The 23,922-nt window shown below is 45.2% G+C and overlaps 1 protein-coding gene across 4 annotated transcripts in view; it reads right to left on the bottom strand.

Annotated features, from left to right (window-relative positions):
- SNX29 (sorting nexin 29) overlaps positions 1-23,922 on the bottom strand; it is a 519,309-nt gene that overhangs the window by 302,101 nt on the left and 193,286 nt on the right. The gene's annotated exons all lie outside the window — the stretch shown is intronic.

The following is a 23,922-nucleotide window of genomic DNA, read 5'->3' as shown; positions in this document are numbered from 1 at the left end:
GGCATTTCCTAGATGCACAGCACTGAGCGGGGCGCGTTGGGCGACAAGAGGAAGTACTCCTGTCCTCAAGGAGTTTACAGTCCAAGGAGCTAGATACAACCCAGGAAATGGTGTTGAACAATTTAAAAATCAACTAGCCAACCAAATGCTAAATGCTGAGACAGACGTAGGCTCCATCTGGTCACCCACATGCCACTCTAATACACGTACTGTGCTTAGTGTACTTCTTGGCCTATAGTAATCACTCAATGAACATTGGCTACTGCCTGCACTACTTCTACAATTGGGGCGGGGCGGCCTGCCAGGCATCCACCCCCTCCTTCCTCCTTCATGGCAGAAGCCCCGTTTTACTCGGGAAGGCCATGCAGCGAGCCAAAAGACTACACTTCATGCCTCCCTTACAACTAAGTGGTGCCCCTAAGTCTGGCCGGTATGTAAACGCAAGCTGTGAGATGGGACTTCCAAGAACGCTCTTTAACCAAAGGACAGATGGCACGCAGGAGCCCTTTTCGTCTTCTCTCTCTCTCTTCCTCCCTCCCTTTCCCTCTCCTTCTCCCTCCCTCCCTCCCCCTCCCTCCCCTCTCCCCCCTCCCCCTCCCTCTCTCTCTCTCCGCCCCCCTTCTCCCTAGAATGCAGACATGCACTCAAATGAAGACTTTTAAGATAAACACTTGAAGACTAAAAGTGACTGCCTACCTTTCTCCAATCCAGTCTTTTGGCTCAACCTACAGGATGTATTAACTGTTGGAACACAGCTGATGGACGTTTATTTAATGAGATTTGTATCAGATTGATGTAGGGAAACCGGAGATATAAAATCAAAACCTACAGTCCTGGGAAATAAATATGTAAAGCCATTCTGGGTTATCTATGCAATTAGAGAGAGAGATCGGGTTTTAAATCACATATATTCCCCCCTCCAGGCAGAAACTAGTCCTACAGAAACAGAAAATTGTACTTTTCCAATAACTCCTAAATTGTTCTTTATTTCTGAATCCTTACCTATTGCTATTCAGTTCCCTAAGGTTTCTACACACTGCCAAAAAGAACTGTTTATAAATCAGAATCTATAGTCCAAACACATACATATACACACAGATCAAGTTTACAACCTATATTTTCATCCATCTCTTATTGTGTTTGTTTTCTGTTGAAAATACTGATTCATTTTCCTTTCAATAAAAGAAGTATGGAGTACAAATCATTTTTACCCAGAGATTTTTCCACTTCTCTCCTCTGTGTTATTTGGAGTCTTGCCACTGAATCAGAAAGCAAGAACCCTGCCAACGTTGTGCAGGTGAAAAGATATCAATACAGGAGAATAACCTGTGAAAACGGAAAGGCAGAAATAGTGATTTTCCTGACAAACTCCAGCAGTAGTGCACAGGGAAAAATTTGCCTGCACTGCTCCCATATGACATGCCAATAATGTATCTCAGAATGTGAAAATGTATCATTGCGGTTTCCTAACCAAATTCCAAATTAAGTACCGCAAGCCCGGGGGACAGGCTTGTATACGGCAAGCCTGAGTGGTGCAGCACGCTCGGTGCTGGCTGATTCCTGGGTGACTTCTGCCAACTCTGAGGCATGTCAGTGAAGAGGAACTCCATATTTTGTGTATAACTTCCCAAGCTTACTAACTAAACACCAAAGACAATCCAAGAGAAAGAGGAGAGAACGAAAGAAATGGAGAGAGCAGGTCTGCTCCAATCACCTGCAAAGATCATCTGATGGGGTAAAGTTCTCAGAAGAAAAAGTTAAAGAAAAATGAAAAGAGAGAGAGAGAGACAGAAAGAGAGCAGGAGAGAGAGAGATAAAGAGCCAGAAGGACTAGAGAGAGAGACAGAGGGTGTGAGAGACAGAAAGAGAGAGAACCAAAGGGAGCGAGGAAGGGGAGTGAGAGAGAGAGAAAGAAACAGGTACATATATAAAGACACTCAGAGAGACAGAGCAAGAAAGGGAAAGAAAAGCAGCAATAGAGAAACAGCGGAACAACCAGTGACGCACGTGTAGTGAGGAATCGAGAACCAGAACAGGAAGTTCATCATTCAACATCCTTTCAGCTGAAATTTTTTGAGCACCTACTATGATGCTCAGTAGGGAGAGAGCGACACCCTAAGTAACTTCAGTCCTGGGTGCTGGGTCGGTGACAGAGGTGTGTAAATGCAGCACAGTGGTGAGTCCAGAGAGGGAATGAACAACTCTCCATCCAAAAGACCCCCAAAGTCACTGGGCCACAGCCAAAGGGTATTTAATCTCTAAATATCAAATCACTTTGAGACATAAAATTGACAGAAACATTGATTTAAAAACAAACTCAATCAGGTATGATACCGAAAATACAAGTGACAAAAAACAGATTAATTGAACTTTGTCAAAATTAAAAACATATGTGTTTCAAGGACACCAACAAGAAAATGAAAAGACGACCAACAGAATGGGAGAAAATACTTGCACATCATATATCTGATAAGGGTCTAGCATCCAGAATACACAAAATAACTCTCACAAGTCAACAATAAAAAAGATAACCAAATTAAACGATGGGCAAAGGATTTGAAGAGACATCTCTCTCAAGATGATATATAAATGGCCAGGAAGCACATGAAAAGATGATCAACATCATTAGCCATCAGGGAAATGCAAATCAAAACCACAAGGAGCTACCATTTCACATCTACTAGGATGCCTATAATAAAAAAGATGGATAGTAACAAATGTTGACAAGGATGTAGAATAAGTGGAACCCTCATTCACTCTAGTGGGAGGTGCAATCACTTTGGAAAACAGTGTGGCAGTTCCTCAAAAAGTTAAACATATTTACCATTTGACCCAGCAGTGCCACCCCTATGTATATATACACCAAAGAAAAATGAAAAATATGTTCACGCAACAACTTATACATGAACGTTCATTGCAACATTATTCACAATAGCCAAAAAGTGGAAACAGCCCAAATGTCCATCAACTGACGAATGGATAAATAAAATGTGCTATATCCATACAATGGAATATTATTCGGTCATAAGGACTAAAGCACTGATACATGCTAAAATGTGGACAAATCTTGAAAACACGATGCAAAAGGAAAGAAGTCAGATACAAAAGGTCACATATTATACCATTCTGTTTATATGAAATATCCAGAATAGGCAAATCCATAGAGACAGAGAGCAGATTAGCAGTCATCAGGGGCTGGAGGGAGGGAGATAGGGAGTGGCTACTTCCAGTGGGGAAGACAGACCTTGAGCACAGAATTACATGGATGATGACATAACTACAGTTGGGCTAAGGGTAACCAACAAACAACCCAAGTGCTGGAGAAATAATCTGCCCCCACCCGTCTGATTGACCAGCCCCTGTATTCCTTAGGCCTTGTACCCTCCGCTGAGGCCTGAGGCCGAAAGGATCCAGGCGCTGGCTAGTCATAAAGGAGAAGGAGTTGGCTGTTTTTGTATTTTTTCCTGGAGGGTTTGAGCAAAGAAAATGGTCAGTGCAAAGGCCCTAAGAGGAAGAGGGACATGGCTCCTGGAACCTGGCGGAAGATACAGATAGAGCCGAGAGGGAAGGGGGAAGGGGCGTGTGACTGGGGGCAGGGGGCTGAGGACAGGGGATGAGGTAGGGGAGGCCACAGGCCAGGCCATGCTGAAGAGAGCTGACATCAAGAGCAATGAGGGGCCAGTGAAGCATTTCAAGCAGTGACATGATGGTATAATTCAATTTGCATGTTAAAAAGACCAGAACCCATATAGTTATTTTACAGATTAAAATAGGTAATAGATATGAAAGCACTTTATAAATTCTAGGCACATCAGCATGAGACGGAGAACAAGGAAGAAAACTGTTGACCGGAGGCCCTCCTGTGCCCGCCAGGCTTGCACTGGCTCACCACATCTGATCTTCGCAAGGACAGCTCTCAGGGGACTATTACCATGCCCATTTTGCAGACGAGGACTATAAAGCGCAGAGAAGTGGCCTGCCCAAAGGAGGCAGCTCAAAAAGGTATGGCCAGGACCGCCCTGCAGCCAGTCTGATCCCGGAGCCTCTCTCCGCACCGCCCCCAGGGCTCGGCCGAGAACAGTGCTCATCAAACACTGTCAGCCATCAGCACTCCTACACAGGCTGTCTCGACACCCCTGCTTTGTTCTGACAGTAATGAGCTCCACACAGTAACTCAGTACCAGAGTCCTTGCAGCTTTGGGGAGAATTACACTCTCGTGAGTAGCCAGATTTCCTGAAGTTTCAACCACCCCACTGCGAGGCTCACTGGGAGATTAAAAACCAAGCTGTTCTTTTGTTTACTGAAGGAAAAGTAAGCCCAGGATTCAAGCTTTTAGACCATATCAACTACCAAAGTACTTATACCACGGGAAAGACTGCAGGAGGATTTCAACAGGACTTACAGATGCTTTTTCCCCCTTAATGACCGTAAGCCCTTATAAAGATCTTCAAACAAAGGCTTGAAGATTTCATTCTCAAAATACGGACTGTTGAAGTGCCTAAACCAGGCCAACCACTGAAAACCTGACCTGAGGGACACTGCAAAAGGGGAGAACAATTTATGACTATTCCTAGACACTAGGACTGTGAACCCTTTAAAACAGAGAGCCAGTTATTTGTGCAATCGGGGTAATTCATAAAAGAGGCATTGCTGATAAAAAAAATAAAAATTTAAAAATAGGGCCAGCATCTTTATTGATGCCAAATATAGCCCATGGTAAAAAAAATCTTAAAACATACATGCCAAGGAAATGAGCTGATAATTCACCAAAAGGAAAATCAATTTATAAATACAGAAGCAAGTATTCCATCTCCATAGCAACTCAGGAAATACAAATACAACCAGCTAGATTTTTGCCTCCTGGAGTTTAAATGGTAACCATCGGTTAATGCTGGACAGAGCAGCCACCAGGCACTGCTTGCTGATGACACTTTCGAATGGACACAATCCTTCTGGAGAGCAATATGGAAATCCAAGGCAAATGTCAGAAAAAACATAGCATTTCATCCAGCAATTCCATTTACGGTACCACATCTCCCAAAATAACTGGAAACAGGAAAATTCTGAATGCAAAAGACACTCCCTGTAGCATTTTAGCATAGTAAAATAACAGTAAAAAAAAAAAAAAAGTCCAACAATAGGAAATGGACTAAACTCTGGTCTGTCCTCTAGATGGAATATCATGCAGTTGTTACAAACTGGAGTTATACAGTCTATATAATGATAGAAAAAGCCTTGAGATAGACGATTAAGGGGGAAAAGATACAAAATTGTATGTACAGCATGAGGTCAACATTATTTTTTAAACAGTTCTGCAGAGGAGAAAAATCTTTGAAGAAAGTCCTGTTTTCCTTATTTTCTCTAGTGAACCGGCATAGTGTGGTGGAAAGAGATCAGGCTTTGCTTTGAAGCCTGATAGAGTGAACTTCGCACCCTATTTAATGAACAGCCTGGTTAAATAGTTTCCTCATCAGCCAGTTTAACTGTTAAATGATTTGTTACAAAGGAAAATAAATCCTTATTCTTCAAAGCCACAACCGTTGTTTGCCGCCCAAATCCTTTCTAGGTGATAGGGTAGTATTAATTCTCACTCTGGATTTGGTTTTGAATTTTTTTCCAAGCTAACTCAGAGATAAGTGTTCGGGACGTTCAAGGCCTACCAACTGCTTATTGGTCAAAAAGCAATTGCTGAAACTCGTCCATATGCAGCTTTGACTGATCTCTCTCGAAGTATATTGGCATGTCCACTAGTGTTGAATGGGCCCTCCCAGCTTTTGGGCAAAAACGGTGAACCCAAATACAGGACAGTCCAGTTTCCAAAAAAGGGTTATCACCAAAGAAACAGGTTTAGATGGATTACAAATCCTGCTACTGTTTATGAAGGAATCTTTCCTCAGTACTGTGGAAGGCCCAGCAGATGGGTTACTAATGAAGAGAATGTGATTGTTTATTTGAAAAATATAAACTATTTTTTGCAACTGATAAGTCATTGCTTGACTCTTTGCCCAAACAGGAAGCCAAAACACAAGGATGTTTCTCAAGTTTAAGAACCAGTTCCCAAGACCAAAGAACAGCTTGAGAGCCTCTTTGCAAGCAAATTTAGAAAACAAATGAAAGCTATCTAACTTTTAAAGTTATTTGGTCTTTAATTTGGATATCTTAGAACAGGTATCTGCACATTATGGCCCTCAGGCCAGATCTGGATTGACACCGGTTTTTGTAAATAAAGTTTTACTGGCACTCAGCCACATCCATGAGTTTACATAATGTCTAGGGCTGCTTCTCTGCTAAACAGCAGAGTTGAGTACTTACGACAGAGACTCCTCTGGCCAAGAAAGCCAAAAATATTTACTATCTGGCCGTTTATAGAAAAAGTTTGCCGAACCCTGTCCTGGAAAGAATGAGGCAATTCATATGAGTCACCTCATGGGTCCAACCAGACCAGTATGAGACAGGACGGAGCGACCTGTACAGATCCTGGCACGAGACAGGTAGGACTGCAGAAGTGACTCTGAGCCAGCACAGTTCATCCCTTCTCATTCGGCTCAGGACACTACCCTGTGGAGACTGTCCCCCCACGAAAAGCAAACCTCCCTACCTCAAATGCTAGGTAAATCCTGTTGACGGAAGATCTCTGCAGAACGCAGAAAATATTTTACTTGACTGGGGAACTGTCACGTGACAGGCTAAAAAGACGCCATTCTTCAAAGGGAATTAGATAAAAATGGTATGAAGAATGGAGTATTTATTTGGGGCTATCTGATGTGGTCCAGCAGGAACAAGTAACAAAAAAGCATCCACACATTTAAACAAAATCACTGTGCATCTGATTGGCCACTTGACCTCAGGGAGGTCAAACCTCTCTGTTTCTTGGCGTTACCATAAAAGTTACCAACAAGGTTTTATTTGGAGACTGGGTTAGATGTGCTCTTGGGTCCAAACTAGGCTGAAAATTTGAGGACTGTCCTCCCATCTCCATCATTCATTCATGCACATGTTCAAATTGTACTTACTGAACACCTACTATGTGCCAGGCACTATGCTGGTGCTTTGGGTGTGGGGCCAACAACACAAACAGGAATCCTGTCACTGTGAAGCTTATAGACTTCTAGAGAGACTGAAAACAAGCCAAACAACGAATAAATAAAACTAATCACAAATTACGACCAGTTCTCTAGAGCACTAAGACAGAGAATAGTGGGGGGCTGCTTGAGTAGCACAGTCAGAGAAGCCTCTCTGAGGAGGCGACAGGCCCAAGGCGAGCCCTGCGGGAGGAGCAGGAGCTAGCCACACAAGGCACTGGGGAGTGGGGGAAGAGAGGCACAAGAAAGTTCTGACAGGCCACATGGCCTCAAGCAGATCAAACCTCTGTGCTCCTCAGCTTTCTACCACGGACAATGGGGAGACCCGGGGAGCCCCGAAGTGAGAAGATGGAGCATGCTCCAGGAACTGAAACAGGCCAGAGGGGCAGAGAATAGCCGGCAAAGGGGGAAGGGAGGCACAAGGCAGGGCCGGAAGGTCAGCAGGGCCCAGTCAGGCAGGGTCTTGCAAAGTCATGGTAAGGAATTCAGATTTTATTTTAGTTGCAATGGAAGTCACTAAAGGGTATGAAGCAAGGAAGTTCCGTACTTTAAAAAGATGACTCTGTGTTGTGGAGAATGGGGAAAGAGGGGGGCAGACGCAGGGGACCAGGATGTCGCCATTGCTCAAACAAGAGATAATCGTGGACTGTGGGGAGGTGGGGCAAAGTGGCTGAACTTGATTTCAAGTGCCTGCCCTGAGCAATTGGAAGTGGCCACCTGGACCACTGTATTGAGACAGATGATGAAGTTTAGACAGGACTCATTGGGAAAAAGTATCTGGTTTGATTAGTGATGCCTGCCACAGGCACAGGATAGGGAATAACAACATGTGTCAATATCTGTCCTCTATCGGTCTACAGAAACTTCAAGCGGTGCTTCTCACACTGTAATGTGTGTAAACTCACCTGGGAATCTTTAGTTAAAGTGCAGATTCCCAAAGAGTGGGGCCTGAGATTCTGCATTTCTAACATGCTCCCGGGTGATGATGCCAATACTGCTGGTCCAGAGACCCCTCTGTGAATAGCAAGGATCTAGAGAACTTACTCTTTCTTCCCCCATAGATTTGCACAGGATGAGCACTAACTTCCAGGGCTTGACAAAGAAAGACATTCAACAAACACTGATTGAATTGAGTTGGGTTTTTTGTTTGGGGTTTGTTTGGGGTGGGGGTGGGGGGCAGCAGTGACTTTTAGTCCTCAACTTCTATAAAATAACTCCAAAAAATTCCAGGTAGCTGACTATAAAAAGCATCCCCCCAGAATATGAGCAACCTCGCACGTATGCATTGTATACCCTCTGTGGAGCTGCACCTCACCCTTACTGAGTTGAAGATCATCTGGGTGGGGGTAAGGGGTCCAGAAACAGGAATGATGAAAATGCAAAGGCTAGAAATCTGCTTAGCAGGGCTGGTTCTAACCACAGCGTTATTATCTGCACCCTGAGCACTGTGGAATGACAGGGGAAACCGCAAGGAAAGAAAGAGGAGCTGCTGCTGGGTCCCCAGAAGAGTGGCAGCGCGCCCCCTGCTGGACCCCCAGATGCACTGCATTATGACAGCAACGCTGGCTCTTACAAAAGCCCCAAAGGGAGGTTCGCATCCTGCATCTGGAGTCCACCACACTCCTCGTCCATAATCCCAACTAATACGAACATCAGCTGAGTCCAAATTTCCCTCACAAAGATGGCTCCAAATCAGCTCTGAATCAAGGATCGCAGCCAGACCCTGCTGCCTGCAGATGGAATCAGTTGGCTAGTGGACTGGGTGTTAGAAATACGTTCCCCAAACCTGAAGGCTCAGTCCAAGGCACTCAGCTTCCCTGGAAACCAGAGCCCCTTTTCTAAAATAAACAGAGACCCTACAGCTCCACGCGGTCCCAGTCAGCCCCAAGAGCTGCCTTTTATGAATCATACAGTCTACAGATTCTTTTCTCTCTCTCTCTCCCATTTCAACTCACAGAATTACAAAAGCCTTAATTTTAAAAGAGTTTACCTTAATAGTGCACATTCATTTTCAGTGGGCCATTAAAAAATCATGAGAACATTCTCCTGTTGTGGGAAGGTGATTCATGCTTTCTACCAGCATACACCTCACTTTGGGCTTCTGCTAGTTACAACATCCCAGACTCCCAGACAATATTAATTCAATTTATTCTGCACCTTTCTAAGTGGTTGCATTTTAACATTTAACACAGCGCTTTTCAGGTCTCCAGAATGTTGAACAAGACTGTTCTTTAGATAACATAAGAGCGAAAAGATTAATCATCACCAGGATTAATTGTTAGGAAGGAGTGGGACAGCAAAGAAGTCGTTTGCATGCAAGGAATTTCATACTTTGGATGAATTCGCCTCTGCTAGCGTGCGGGAGGATGAGGGCTGGATGCTGGCTAGGTTCCAAGTGTGAAACACAGAGCTCGATTGCTTCATCTGTCTAACTGATGTTAGTTAAAAGGCAGGAAGGCCTCTTCATTAACTCTAGTCTATTACTGTAGAGTTAACTACAATGAGGATGGCAAAGTAAACGTGGGGCTGGATGCTGGCAAGTCAACGCGTTTTTTAATAAATCGAGGAAGGCTTGCTGAGTTCAGAACTAAGAAAAAGACTTGTTTGGGCTTTGCTGAGATCTGGTCAGATCCCTACATCAAATCTCAAGTCCCTCCTCAAATCTTCAAACAATTCAGGAAAGAAACAAACTTTGCACGCTGCCTCTATCCTGCATCCTGGGCCTGGGCTTACCCAGACGCCTGCTGCAAACTTGAAGACACACCCAGAGCCAACGACGAAAGATGCCTTTAAACATAGTTATATGAAGACCTCAGCCACCTTTATCTCTGACCACCACCAAAGGCTTTATGAATTAGAATAACAGGTGTCAGGGAAGATTTTTCATGCAAGTGGAGGTCAAGATTTACAGATTAGCTAGAAATGCATACATACTCGGCCCTGCTTGAATAGAGTCTAACATCCAGGAAGCTCAGCCTTCACCTTTAGGGAGGTGCCCAGGCTCCATTCTGAAGTGGCCTCATGTACAGCCACCGATCTGAATCCCTGGTTAATGTTAACCGATTCTGCCCCCAGGACACTGGCACATTTGCCTTGGGCTCTTTCATGAAGAAGTGTGGAAGCATCCAGAAAGACACAGAGCTGGGACTCCAGCAAGCTCATCTTGGTGGATTATCTGGTTTTGTGCCTGCTTGCAATTAAAAAAAAACAACTTTTGATTAGAGAAAGATCAGTTGGTAAATTCTATGATCCTTCCTGCTTTTGCACGTATGGGGTTTCTTTGGAATTCTTCAGAAAGCTTTGGCTATCTCATCTTTCCTTTATTGATCTAGAGAACTCCTACTCAAGCTTCAGCCCTCAAAACAGATGTCTCTTTCTCCAAGAGCCCTTCCCTGATGCTCTCCACAGACCTAGTCAGGCCAGGGCCATCCACCGCACTCTTGTTGCACCTGGGCTGTCCTCAGTGCCGCGTTAGGGGACGTATCAGGCTGTACTGTAACTTCTCCCTCCTCACCTGTCCGTCCTTCTTGTCTGTGAGCTCCGAGGGCAGTGACTGTGTCCCGCGTCTGCATCCCGGCATCCTGCACTGAGTGTGGTCTGTGGCAGGCCCTCTATAAACGTGTGTCAGAGTAAGCAGTGAAGCAAGGAGAGTGAGGGAGAGAGAAGCAGGAAGGAAGGAGAAAGAAGGCAAGAGGGAGAAAGGGGCAGTAGAGAGGAAGATGTCTTGTTTGCTACATCTATTCCATTCTTGAAGTCTGATGTAGGTGCCCCAGTAACCTACTACTCAAGTGCGTTAGTGTTCCACATGCTGAGAAAAAAATCTCCCCACAGCTCTCCCATGGCAACACACTGGGGAGGGGATGAAAGACAAAGCCACTCCCCAGACAGGGGTAAAGAGCCCTGGCCTCCCATGTCCGCCCTGCCCTCTATCAGCCACATGGCCATCAACAAGCTGCCTAGCCTCTCAGACTCAGTTTCTTCATCTGTAAAATACGGGAACAATGAGAATGTGCCGGAAAGTACTACGGTAAGGATTCTGTGAGATGCTGACCGTGAAGCGCTCAGCCAACAGCCCAGCGAAGAGTAAGCACTCAATAAATGGCAGACGCCACGATGGCGGGGAAGGGAGGTGTCCCTCTAAGTCTAAGTGCCTCATCACCGCCCAGGAGCACTGGGCCCGCCCACAGGGCAAAGCAGAACAACCTTCTACAGATTTCAGTGCTATTTTCAATTCAATCAAGTACAAGCTGCTCTCATGTGATATTTTTAAAAAGCATAGCAAGAGGCTGGGGGGAGGTGGAAGGGGAGTTGTTTAATGGGTTTAGAGTTTTAGTTTTCCAAGACGAAAAGAGTTCCGGACATTAGCAGCACAACAATGTGAATGTACTTAACACTACCGAAGTGCCCACTTAAAAACAGCTAAGATGGTAAATTTTATGTGTATTTGACTACAATTAAAAATAAAATTTATATGGGGCCAGCCTGGTGGCATAGCAGTTAAGTTCCCGCATTCCGCTTCACGGCCCAGGGTCCGCCAGTTCGGATCCCGGGCACAGACCTACTCACCGCTCATCAAGCCATGCTGAGGCGGCGTCCCACACAGAAGAGCTACAACTCTCCAACTATGATACACAACTATGTACTGGGGCTTTGGGGAGAAAAAAGAAAATGAGGAAGATTGGCAACAGATGTTAGCACAGGGCCAATCTTCCTCAAAAATAAATAAATAAATAAATAAATAAAATTTATAAAAAGGAAACGGCACTCATGGTGAATGTTTACTGAGCATTTGCTCACTGATTTCATTCTATAGTCCTTACAGCCCCATGAGGGCGCTACTATTATCATCCTGATTTTACATATGAGAAAGTGGAGGTCCAGGTAGGGTAAGTAACGTGTCCAACGTCACACAGCTGCTGAGCGGTAGAGCTGGTTCACCCTCCCAGGGCCTGACTCCAGAAACCCACTCTCAACCACGATGCACACTGAGCAAAAGCATTCCAGAATTATTCACGTCTAAAGGAGGCAACAGCCAGAGTCCCGGATTTGGAACCAAACCTAAACTCAGTTTCCAGCTCTGCACTGGCTAGAGGCCAGACCCTGCGGTGAGCCTGTCTCCTTACTTACAGGGTGAGAAGAGTGACACCCACACCAGGCACCTCACACGGCTGGCAAAGGATCCATAAGAAGACAGCGCCGCAAACCATGAAGCTTCACTCCGAAATGAAGTAGCCGGCCTCTCCTCTTCCTGCTTCCTCGGAAGCTCAGGGCAAGCTGCCCCAAACGTATGTCCGTCTGACGCCAACACACAGGCTGGTGGCTACCTTTTATCACGGGGAATTTTTCCTGATAGAAGTAATGCATGTCCACCATGGAAACCATGGAAAGAAAAGCACGAAGATGCAAATAACCATCACCCTTAATACCACTAGCTCTGCATCTTTGAGAAATTTCCAGAGCACCAGTGAGGCTGGCGCAAAATGAGACAAGAGTGGCGTGAAATAAACGGGGAAAGGAAGAAAACATCAAAGTGGGTCCACAGCACTTCAGGAATAAGTAGACATAGTGAGTGTGAGAAGAACAACCTGAACCAAGACTCAGACCCAAGAGAATAAGGACAGTTCAATGTTTTAAAGGAGGCAGGTTAACGTCAAAAATTGTCAGGGCCCGCCTGGTGGCATGGTGGTCAAGTTCGCGCACTCCGCTTCTAGCAACCCGGGCTTCACAGGTTTGGATCTGGGGTGCAGACCTACACACTGCTCATCAAGCCATGTTGTGGCGGCGTCCCACGTAAAGAAGAGGAAGATGGGCATGGATGTTAGCCCAGGGCCAATCTTCCTCAGCAAAAAAAGAGGAAGATGGGCAACAGGTGTTAGCTCACAGCTAATCTTCCTCACAAAAAAAAAAAAAAAAAAAGTCTGGGGGCCGGCCCCATGGCCTAGAGGTTAAGTGTGCACACTCCGCTTTGGCAGCAGGGGGTTCGCAGGTTCGGATCCCAGGCGTGCACCAATGTACTGCTTGGCAAGCCACGATGTGGCAGCGTCCCATATAAAGTGGAGGAAGGTGGGCACGGATGTTAGCCCAGGGCCAATCTTCCTCAGCAAAAAGGAGGAGGATTGGCTCAGGGCTGATCTTCCTCACCAAAAAAAAAAAAAAAAAAAAGTCTGTAATGCGCCTTGGCCAACTATACAGCACGGGGTGAAATCCAGCCTGCGATCTGTTTCACTGTAAAAACTGCACACTGGAGGAGGAGGAGGAAGAGAAAGGAAAGCAAGAAGAGGAGGAAGAAAAAGGAGAAGAGGACCAGGAGACAGAGACCATCTACAATGCCTAATATTGACTACTGGGCCTTTACAGAAAACGTCCGCCAACCTCTGCTCTCTAAGATATAATAGATAGGAAACAACCACTTCTTGTCATTTGGAAGCATAATAAGGTTTGTGCACATTTTGGAAGAAAACCAAACACCAAGGAGGGCTGCCCAGGTACGAAGTGAGAAGGACACCAAGCCACCCCCATCCTACAGTGACACGCTGCACAAGGAGTGGCTGTACACCCCAGATTTGGGCATAGAAGTAGACAACACGGGGGGAACCCAGAATCTAGATGGGAAACAGGATGAAGTCAAAATACGTAACAGAAAAAGGAGAGGCCTGGAAGACATGTGCACATGAATAGATCCAAGCTTGAGAACCTCTTGGGTGGGCAGATCAGGCGTTTCTCCCAGTGTCCCTGTCATCAATCAGTGGAAATTTACCCGTGCTGTTTCATCTTCCTAATTTGCTGTGTGATCTTGGGTGAATGACTTAAGTTCTCTTTTTATGTTTCCTTGTTTGCAGAATGAAGATCATAGCAGCACCATATAGGATAGAGGTAAGGATTAAATGAGTAAATGAACATTTCTTCAAATAATACCTGGCACAGAGTAAGCACTACTTAAATGTTACCTTTCTTCCTATTATTTTTTTAATCACTCTCACTAATGTTTTACTGAATGTAAGTTCACAGAGAGAAGGGACAGTTCACTCCACTGGCTTTCTTGTGAGTTGAACTGAGACTGCATAGTCAGTGACAGTGTCCTGTTAACCAACCCCTCTCTCCTAGGGGTCCCTTAGAGCCCGCAAGGAGAGATGGGACCACTTGAGTAAGAGGTAGAAAGGGGGCATTATCAACAGACACCCTGGAGAGGCAGGCAGGGCCAAGTCACACAGGGCCCTGGGTGCCACAGTTTTTTAACAAATGCAATGGGCTGCTCAGGTCTTCTCACCCCAGTGTTTCCCCATAGAGCTGCAAAGGTTAATCTCAAGAAGTAGGTTGGGGGCCGGCCCAGCGGTGTAGTGGTTAAGTTCACGTGTTCTGCTTTGGCGGCCTGGGGTTCACCGGTTTGGATCCTGGGCGCGGACCTACTCACTGCTCATCAAGCCGTGCTGAGGCAGTGTCCCACATAGAAGAGCTACAATTCTCCAACTACGATACACAACTATGTACTGGGGCTTTGGGGAAAACAAAGAAAAAGAGGAAGATTGGCAACAGATGTTAGCACAGGGCCAATCCTCCTCACAAAAAAAAAAAGAAGAAAAGACGAAGTAGGTTGGCCCCTATAAGCCAGAACATTCCACTTGGCCAATCTTGGGACATGAAGGAGATGAAGTCCTAATTTGTCAGACTCAATTACCCAGAGAGCCACCCCCGGCCGCTGGACCCCACCCCCCAATCTTTCCCTTCCTCACTCAGCGTTCTCTGTATTAGCGACAAGCTTGCCATTCTTAAGAACTATCGGAGTTTACTACAGCGCGCCTTAGAGAAAAAGCTGAGTGGAATGAAGGAGCAAAGAAAAAAAAGTTCCCCTTCATGCGATTCATATATGGGCAGGAACTACAAACAATTCAGGGCGCTAAAATTAATTCGCTCCCTTGTGGATGAAGAGAGGGTGAGCATCGAGGCAGACTGTAATAAAAACGTACTTAATGTGTACAGCACATATTTATTCATTTTTAGAAAATTCTCAATGCTGCCACCCTCCTCCTCTCATAAAATCTGACCATCCTACTCAGCTTCTATTCTTATCTCTTGCTAATTTGCGTAATTTTAACACTGCAGAATATAGCTAGCCTAAGAATATTTTTTTTATAATTACACCCATCACAGGAACTGTCAGTATCTAATGAAGGATAATTTCAGCTATTATAAGAAGCTTAAAAGATCATTTTCATGAATAATTCGTAATATGAATCATTAAATTCAAACAATGTCAGAAATTTCAAAAAAAAAAAAAAGAGAAAAGAAAAATATTGTAGGTGTCTAAAAGTAACCAGCCCTTTAAAGGCAGAACTCAGTTTCTGACACTCACAGAAACACAACGCATGGGGCAGATCTTCACGTGAGGGGTGGAAACATGCAAACTGGCTCATGTCACCTCTCATTTTCAAATTTTCACCAGGTCCCTCTAGCCTGAGGATAAAGTCCAAGCCTCTTAGCAAGTCACATGGCATGCTCCTTGCTCTGACCCCTGCCTGTCTCTCTAGCTCATCTCTCACCTCTTCCTCCCTCCAGGAAAGAGGACTTGTCTGAAAATGAAACAAACCTACACTGGAAGCAGAACCAAGGGGCAAAGAGATATATGTTCCTGGTAAACTGTTTGCATACCTGGATCCAGCCCTATCTGCACCCCAGGCTTCTTAGTTCTGTAAGATAATACACTTTCTTGTTGGCTTCAGTCGGTTTCTATTATTTGCCAAAAAGGAAAATAATTCTATTAGCAAAATAAGGTTGCAGGCCTCCTCAGACCCTGAGAGAATAGCAGAACCAAGGTTCTCACGGCTCTCTAGGCCAAAGCCCACAGAGCACTGGGCAGGGGACACCGTGGGAGTGGAGGCTGGGGCGGGGGATGGTGATAGGTGCGTGTGTGTGAATGCTGGGGTCAAGGGGTAGTCAGGATCAACGTAAGAGGACTGGGCAAGACCCTCGAGGACAAATCCCCTGTGAGGTGGCACGGCTAACAGGTGTGTCCATATCGCACGCTGGCAGAGCCCCCGAGTTCGCTCTCTCCAGGGCAACATGAAGACCAAAGGACAGCTCCCATTTCCAGAGGAAACTGGTCTATTCCCACCCGCAACTATCAAGACATTATGTATCAAAATATGGATGAATTTTCAGAAAGAGGAATAATGTTTAGACCTTAAATAAGGGAAGGAAGGAGGAACGGCCTTGACCAACAGACAAAATACCAAATTTCTTACCTAGATCACATGATTCCAGAACAGTACCCCTTTCTATAAAATGAGGTTTTTCAAACTACAGGTTGAGGCCGTTTAGTAGGGTGGCAAAAATAATTCAGTGAGTCACACTGATGTTTGTTAAAATGGAATAGAATAGGATATAAATCAGGAGAGTGGCTTCCAGGAAGGTCAATTACACATATACATGTGTGTGCTTAAAAGCGTATTTCTTACTGTGAGCCAGAGCAGAAAAGGATTGAAAACCACTTTTATAAAAGATGTCAGATCCCAAAAAAGATGTCAGATCAGAGAGGACATGTGATGACACGACATGCTGGTTTCAAACCAAAAGGCAAGTGATGGGCACAGAACCCACGCGCTTTCACTTAGTGACTGCACTTCTCTAAATCCTTCCCACCAGAATGAAGCCCTCTGGACATAAGGACGCATGTATGCTGCTCATTTCAATCTCGTTTGTAGTGCAAAACCCGGAAATGACCTAAATGCCTTCTACAGGAAATGACTGTAAAAATCAAAGCACAGCCACATGATGGACTCTAATAAAAAGATATTAAAAAGAACGATTTTGATCTGCGTCTATTGATCTGGAGGAAGATTCATGACTGGTAAGTGATATACTGTTATCTGAGAAAGGCAAAGGAGGTCAGGGGTCAGCAAACTTTTTCTTCAAAGGGCCAGATGGTACATATTCTCAGGTTTTCAGGCCAGACGTGCTCTGTTGCACAACTCAACTCCTCCATCTTACAGAGAAAGTGCACACAGACAATACGTGACAAATGGGGGCAGCTGTGTTCCAGTAAAACTTGATTTACAAAAACAGATAACATGTCCATGGGCCATAGTCTGCCAACCCGATAGAGGCTGTAATCCTATTTTGCGGGTGGGGGCAGGTAGAACAGGTGTATATATGTTTGTGGAGTACAGATTTGCATGTTTACATGTCAATTAACTCTGGTTGTCTAAAGTGGGTAGCACTGGGGGAGATTAACTTCTTTATAAATCTCTGTGTTGCTGAGCTTGTTATAAATAGTATATATAATTCATTTAAAAAATTCCAATAAAATATTCAATTATAAAAAAAACGTATGAAATACAAGCTTTCACTTGTATTTGAAAGTGACTGCTTTCATTAAAATCAATTCTAATATATTTAACCAATTTTTTTATTATTGCAAATAACAGAAGGGATCTTTTATAATTCATATTTAATTGGAGGTCATACAAAGAACTCTCCACCTAGAAATTGTCCAAAAAAGATAGAGTAATAAGTCATGAGAAAGCAAGAAAATAAATTTTATTCTCCTCTCCCAATGGGAGGCCAAATGATGTAGAAAGAGTAGTTTAAAACTTAAGCTCGTGGGGCCCACCCCGTGGCTTAGGGGTTAAGTGCACGCGCTCCGCTACTGGAGGCCCGAGTTCGGATCCCGGGCGCGCACCGACGCACCACTTCTCCGGCCATGCTGAGGCCGCGTCCCACATACAGCAACTAGAACGATGTGCAGCTATGACATACAACTATCTGCTGGGGCTTTGGGGGGAAAAAAAAAAACAACAAAAACTCAAGCTTGTGAACCTGAGATCCACTGTTAAATGAGCCAGGTGGTTACTATCCACACCTCACAGATGGAGTGGCTAAGTTTATGCCATCCCAAAACGACAGGACAGTTGAGCATTAAGCCAAGATTTGGACCTCGGTTTGAATTCTAGTTTAATCAAACTCTCTTGGCACTGACCAAGGGCATATGTCCATGGTAAACCCAATCCTGCATGTTACAAGGGCACCCTAGAGTCACAGGGGAAACAAGCTCAGGACAGAAGGCTACCTTTTTTCTTAAACATCAAGAGAAGGATGACTCCTGTTTCACCCAAACAGGGGAGAGTTTCAAAGTGCTGAGTAGAAACCATACTTCACATTTTACTCTTCCCCACTTCCCCACTGAAACTGACCCCATTACCGCCACTGCTGGCAAAGCCAGCACCACCATCTCCCATGTGCAGGAGCAGAGTAGCTGCTAATTCAGAAGTGTGGCAGAAATGGCTAACGTCCCCTAACAGCCATTCTTTCTTTCTTCCTTAGCAGGAAAAACACCAATTTTTTGCTGAGCACTTGGCCATCTGAGCGGAAAACAAAGAGACTACCTTTCCCAGCATGTCTTGCAGCTATGTGTGGCCACATGCAAGTGTCATAGGCAAACTGCAGAAGAAAAGATCAGTGCACTGGAAGACTCAGGAACAGAAACTGCCCAAGATGAAACAAAGGCCGGCCCCGTGGCCCAGTGGCGAAAAGTTCAGCACACTCCACTTTGGTGGCCTGGGGTTTGTGGGTTTAGATCCCAGGCACAAACCTACACCACTTGTCAGCCATGCTGTGGTGGTGACCCACATACAAAATAGAGGTAGACTGGCATAGATGTTAGCTCAGGGACAATCTTCCTCAAGCAAAAAAAAAAGGAAGATTGGCAACAGATGTTAGCTCAGGCAGAATCTTCCTCAGCCAAAAAAAAAAAAACCACAAAACATACTGAGAGACAGGTAACCTGCCCAAGGTCACACTGCTGGGAAAGGGCAGAGCTAGGACTTTCTGGGCCAAACCCATGGTCTACACCTTCATGCTCTAACACTTCCTCGTGTGGGCTGCCTTCACGAATGCTGTCCTGTTTTCTTCTGGAAAAGAGGTGAGGAAGGAGGCACGACACTAGTAGCCAGCCTGCACGCCCATCAAACCCTGCTTCCCGTCATCGTCGCACACGGGTCGCTGACAGGCAGCTGACATAATTTACAGTCATATTGCACCACTGCCTGATTTCCTATTAAACTCCCTACCAGATATTTGTTATTGTTTTTTATGCTGTCAGCCTTCTTCTTAGCCCATGAAGTCCCTGTGTTGTGGAGGGGGGTAAGGGATGTCTAAGCTCTCCAGGCAGGGTGTGTTGATCCTCTGAGTGTTTATAGAGCAAAGTGCTAATCCCATCTAGAAGGATATACTCCAAAATATCAATAACGCTTGAGAGTTTGTAGGTGATTTTTATGTTCTCCTTTTTTGACTATTTTTTTAGATTCTCTACAATGAATATGTTTCATTTTTTAACTTGGGAAGAAAACAAATTGCTGTTAAACAATAAAGCTGCTGAAAAACAACGTTTAGGCAAGCCATGATGAGTTCAGCAGGCTGCTTTTGGCCCACAGGTGTATGTCTGCTTACCGTCTGTTCCAAATCCTTCATTTTACTCAGAAGGAAGCCAAGACCACAGAAGCAAGGCCTCAAATCTGTGCACGCACCATCCCTGGTTGCCCAGCAATGGGACCCCTGTACTCTGCTAATGGCATTATAATGAGACAAACCAGATGCAAATGAAGGCAAAAGCAATTAAAGATAGAGCTGAGCTTGGCCTAACTGGCTCCACCTGGAGGAAGCGGGGTGTTTGGGAGGGACTGGGTCTCAAAAGCAGTGAGAGGATGAGTCAGAGAGAAATGGAAGGGTAATAGGCAGCCTGGAAGGGAAGAAGCACTGCGTACAGCATGTACAGGAATGCCTCCCAGTAACTCTGGTCGAGTGCACCCAGTAGCACATCACACGCCTCAACATCCACATCCTTGTCTGTTCTGCCCACTGGCTAGGGCACGTGGGAGAAATCTGGGACTAGAAAGACCAGGCCTTCCCTCTCCTGGGGCCCAGCTTACTGTACCCACCCAGTCACCCCAGTCTGTGAGCTCCAGGCGGGTAGCTACTGTGTGTCGTTCATGTCTGTGTCAGGGTATCAATGATCCCACCCACCATTCACACACTCAGCTATGTCCCTTGGCAAAGCACTTGACCATGATGATGACAATAACAACAATCTGACACAGTGCATGGCAGGGACTTTAATCCAAGTTTAATCCAAATCCAAGTTTGGCCCCACTATATTCTCTCTCTGACCTTTCTAAGCTTCAGTTCTCCCACCTGTAAAGTGGGGATGATAACAGTACCTACCTCAGAGGAAGTCTGCCTATTAAGCAGTTAGCACAGGGCCTGGCATATGGTGCTTAATCCATGTTAACTATTATAAGGTACTCAATAAATTCATTCATTCACTCACTCAGTCACTCATCAAACACCTACTCATCACCTACCAGGAGTCAGGTATCTGTTTTAAAAACTGGGTGCACAACAGTATCCAAACCAAGTCAGTCCCTACTCTCATGCAGCTTACATCCCGGTAAATATTTACTGAATGTGTCACTAAGAAAGGAAGACATAAACATTTTAAAGTATAAAATAGGCAGCAATACTATAGATCTGGGAGTGACCAACAGGGAAACCACGGAGGGCTTCCTGCGGCAGTGACATCTGACTGTGAACAGGGGGTGTGCTGGGCAGGAGAATATTCCAGACAGAGTGAATAGAAGACATTCCACACGGAGGGGTGAGGAGGAAACGCAAAGAATGAAACTGAGGCCATAAACCAGGGAAATAACCCCCAACCAAGAGATGGGCTTTATCTCCTTTTAGGATGTCTATTTTTCAATTTGGTCTAAGAAAAAAGAAAACATTTAGACAAGTCACTCTCAGCAGAGGTACAAGGCACCACTACCCACTCAAGCGAAGCAAAATGACCAGTGGCCTTATGAAAGCTGTAATTAGAAACTCAAAACAGAGCAGCTTTCAGAACCAAAGTGGCGTTTAACAAAACAAGCCACCTGTCAGCTTCCAGGAAGGAGAGGCGAACACCAAGGAGCCGCTGATTGACAAACTGCACGAAGATAACCACAATGCCGAGCCGGCCCCAGAAAGGAATGATGACAAGGATAAATACACGTCTGGCCCAGGCCTCCCAGGAGGGGCTGAGCGCGCCGAGGGCTCCTGTTCTGTTTCTGGGCCTTTGCTTCCTACCGAATAATAAAAAGAAAATGAACAACAATCACGAATCGATACTTGGTGTTTCCAGGCAATTGCCTTTGTGGTGATTTAGGAGAGGAAAGCATCCTGCAGGGGATAAAATCAGGTTGAGCAAATAAAATGTTATCCCTTCTGGAGGTCCCCAGAGAGACATGGCCACTTCCAGAACAAGGGACTGGATCTTCTTGCAACCATGACCCTGTATCTTTGGTGAAGCTTTTCCCAGTAGTGACGACACTACGGGGTGGCTTGGGGGGACTTTAGCAACCTCCCCACTTCATTTACATCAGCCTCACCCTCCCCAAAGCCATCTGGGGCAGGGACTGCTGGCCACCTACCTGATATCCATTGTCCCTTCTTCCCTATGTGCCAATTAAGCAACCACATTTCCCAGCTTTCCTTGCAATTAGGGGAGGCCCAAGAGCTATAAGTAATAGCTAAGGGGGAGGAGGGGCCTGAAAAGCTCCTAAAAGAAAGCTTATTATCCTTAAAGCTGTAAATCCTTATAGAATTAAGCTGTGAAATGCACGCTCTGCCCTTCCCCACTTCCTGCTTCCATCTGCCTGAAACACAGATGTGGTGGCTGGAGCAACAGCTAACATGTAGGTACCATGAGGCAATCATGAAAATAAAAAGCTATGTACTGAGGATAGTGGAGCAAAAAGAAAAAAGCAGCCTTCATTCCCAACAATCATGAAACCATCACACTAGCCCTGGACTAGACTAATCACTTCTAGACTTGTGTTAGATAAGAGAAAAACTTTGTGGAAGTCACTGTTGTCTGGGTTTTCTTTTTTATGCAGCCAAACCTAGTCCCACTTGATACACTATCCCAAACAAACATACAAATTCAGTAAAAAAAGATGGCATGCTATGCAGATGCAGTCTCGAGACAATGCCTCCAAACGCCCTTTCCAACCAAAGAAACACGAAAACTCTCCTATATAAAGATTCTGGAGTTACTGCTGTCGCCCATGTCACTCCAGCTGCACTGTCATCTGTTTTTGCTACCCAACATCCTCTCTTGTCTTACCAGAATCCATCTCTCATTCCTGGGGGCCTGTCCCTCTCCCATTCTCAGTCCAGTGTGTTTACACGGGGCTGCTCCCACCTCCCCCCTTCCAGGATTGGGCCTGTGAGCCTCGCTTGGCCCATTAGAGTTCTAACACCCCCACCTCCAAGTCCCCGGGATTAGTTTAAGTGAGGTATGCCACCTAAATTGGGCCAATCAGAGTTAATCTGGAAACATCTGTGGGCACAATCAGTAAGGACACCCTCAACTGCACTTGTAACTTTTAATTCTTTTTATTAATCTGAAATAAATAATAAATTATCTGTTAAATCTGGGTGGTGAATACACTGGGTGCTGGGCACATTATACCTTGGACTTTTCCAGATATCAAAGCTTTGGCCACTGTCCCTGGAGTGTCTTCCTGTTGCTGGCAATACTGAGCACTCAGCAAGAGCCAGGTACTGCGACTACCTGTTCAGATTTTTACTTAAAGGTCAGGAAACTAGCTAATCATACAAATATTGTTTTACCAAGACAACGGACTGCAAAGCTTTCAAAGAGGTTTACTCTATAATTATCACCATAATTATTCATCCACTTTCATAAATTAATGTACAGGTGTTCTGCTAAGGTGCCTTGACCTTCCACAGCCGAAACGCCCTTCAAAATGCATCTCTGATCCAAAATGATGTCAACAACTGCCTGGAAGTTTACCTGTGTCATCCTTTTTTAAACTTCAAGTAATTCTATAAAGTCAACATCATTATCTCTACTCCCCAAATGAAAATACCGAAGCTGAGACAAAAACTTATTCCAAGAGTTCAGAGCTAGTGAACGACAGGGCTGAGATTCAACCCAGACCCCCCGAGATGGAAAGCCTGTGCCTGCCTTTTGCCTTCACGCTCAGCCGTCACCTCCTCCAGGCTCCTCCTCAAGGCCATGGCTTCATTTTACCGTGGGAGGAGGAGCCTTCACAGAAGAAGAAAACAATGCCCACAGCACGCCTTGTCTACACATACCACTGCTACCAAGAAGTGGTAAGTCAATGGTTCTGTTTTTCTTCAAGTCTGATGTCCAGTTCTGAGCCCCTCATGCTCTGACCTGACCCCCCACGTGGCTGATGGCACACGATTAGGTTTCAGTCATCCAGGGAGAAGAGGGGAATGGAGTGGGTTTTTCTCAAGATAAAGTTAAAAGGCAGCCAGTCAAGCCACCCAGCCCCAGGGAGAGGCCACCCCACATAGGCAGGTGTCTCTCAGTTAGCTGTCACACACCACCTCTGAGGCCCAGAGCAACGCAACAGATCTTACCACCCAGAGCATTTCTGGGAGAATAAACTGGGAGGAGTGCTGGGGAAAGCATGGCCTTAGCTTACATCTGGGTGGGAACTGTGGCTCGGCCGCTTTCTAAGTGGATGACTGTAATGGGTAATGTCATGTGTCAATGTGATTTTAGATATCCAGCACTGGCCAAGAAGCAGAGTGTTGGCACATTTGTAGCACTCTGGTTGACCTTGAACTTCATTAATTTGATAATTTGAAAGTGATATCCTCTAAGGAAGTGGTTCCAAGTGGCCAAACCTTGAGATTTTTTAAAATTCCCCAGGTGACTCATATGAAGCCAAGATTAAGAACCACTGTTCTAGGAAGGGAAGACGGTAGAATGGTTTATAAGGAAACTAGTGAAGAGCTCTCTCTTCAGCTGGGTTG

Source organism: Ceratotherium simum, chromosome 26, assembly GCF_057802395.1.
Source record: "Ceratotherium simum simum isolate JZ-2026a chromosome 26, ASM5780239v1, whole genome shotgun sequence".
Taxonomy (NCBI): domain Eukaryota; kingdom Metazoa; phylum Chordata; class Mammalia; order Perissodactyla; family Rhinocerotidae; genus Ceratotherium; species Ceratotherium simum.
This window is presented reverse-complemented; position numbering and strand designations above follow the sequence as displayed.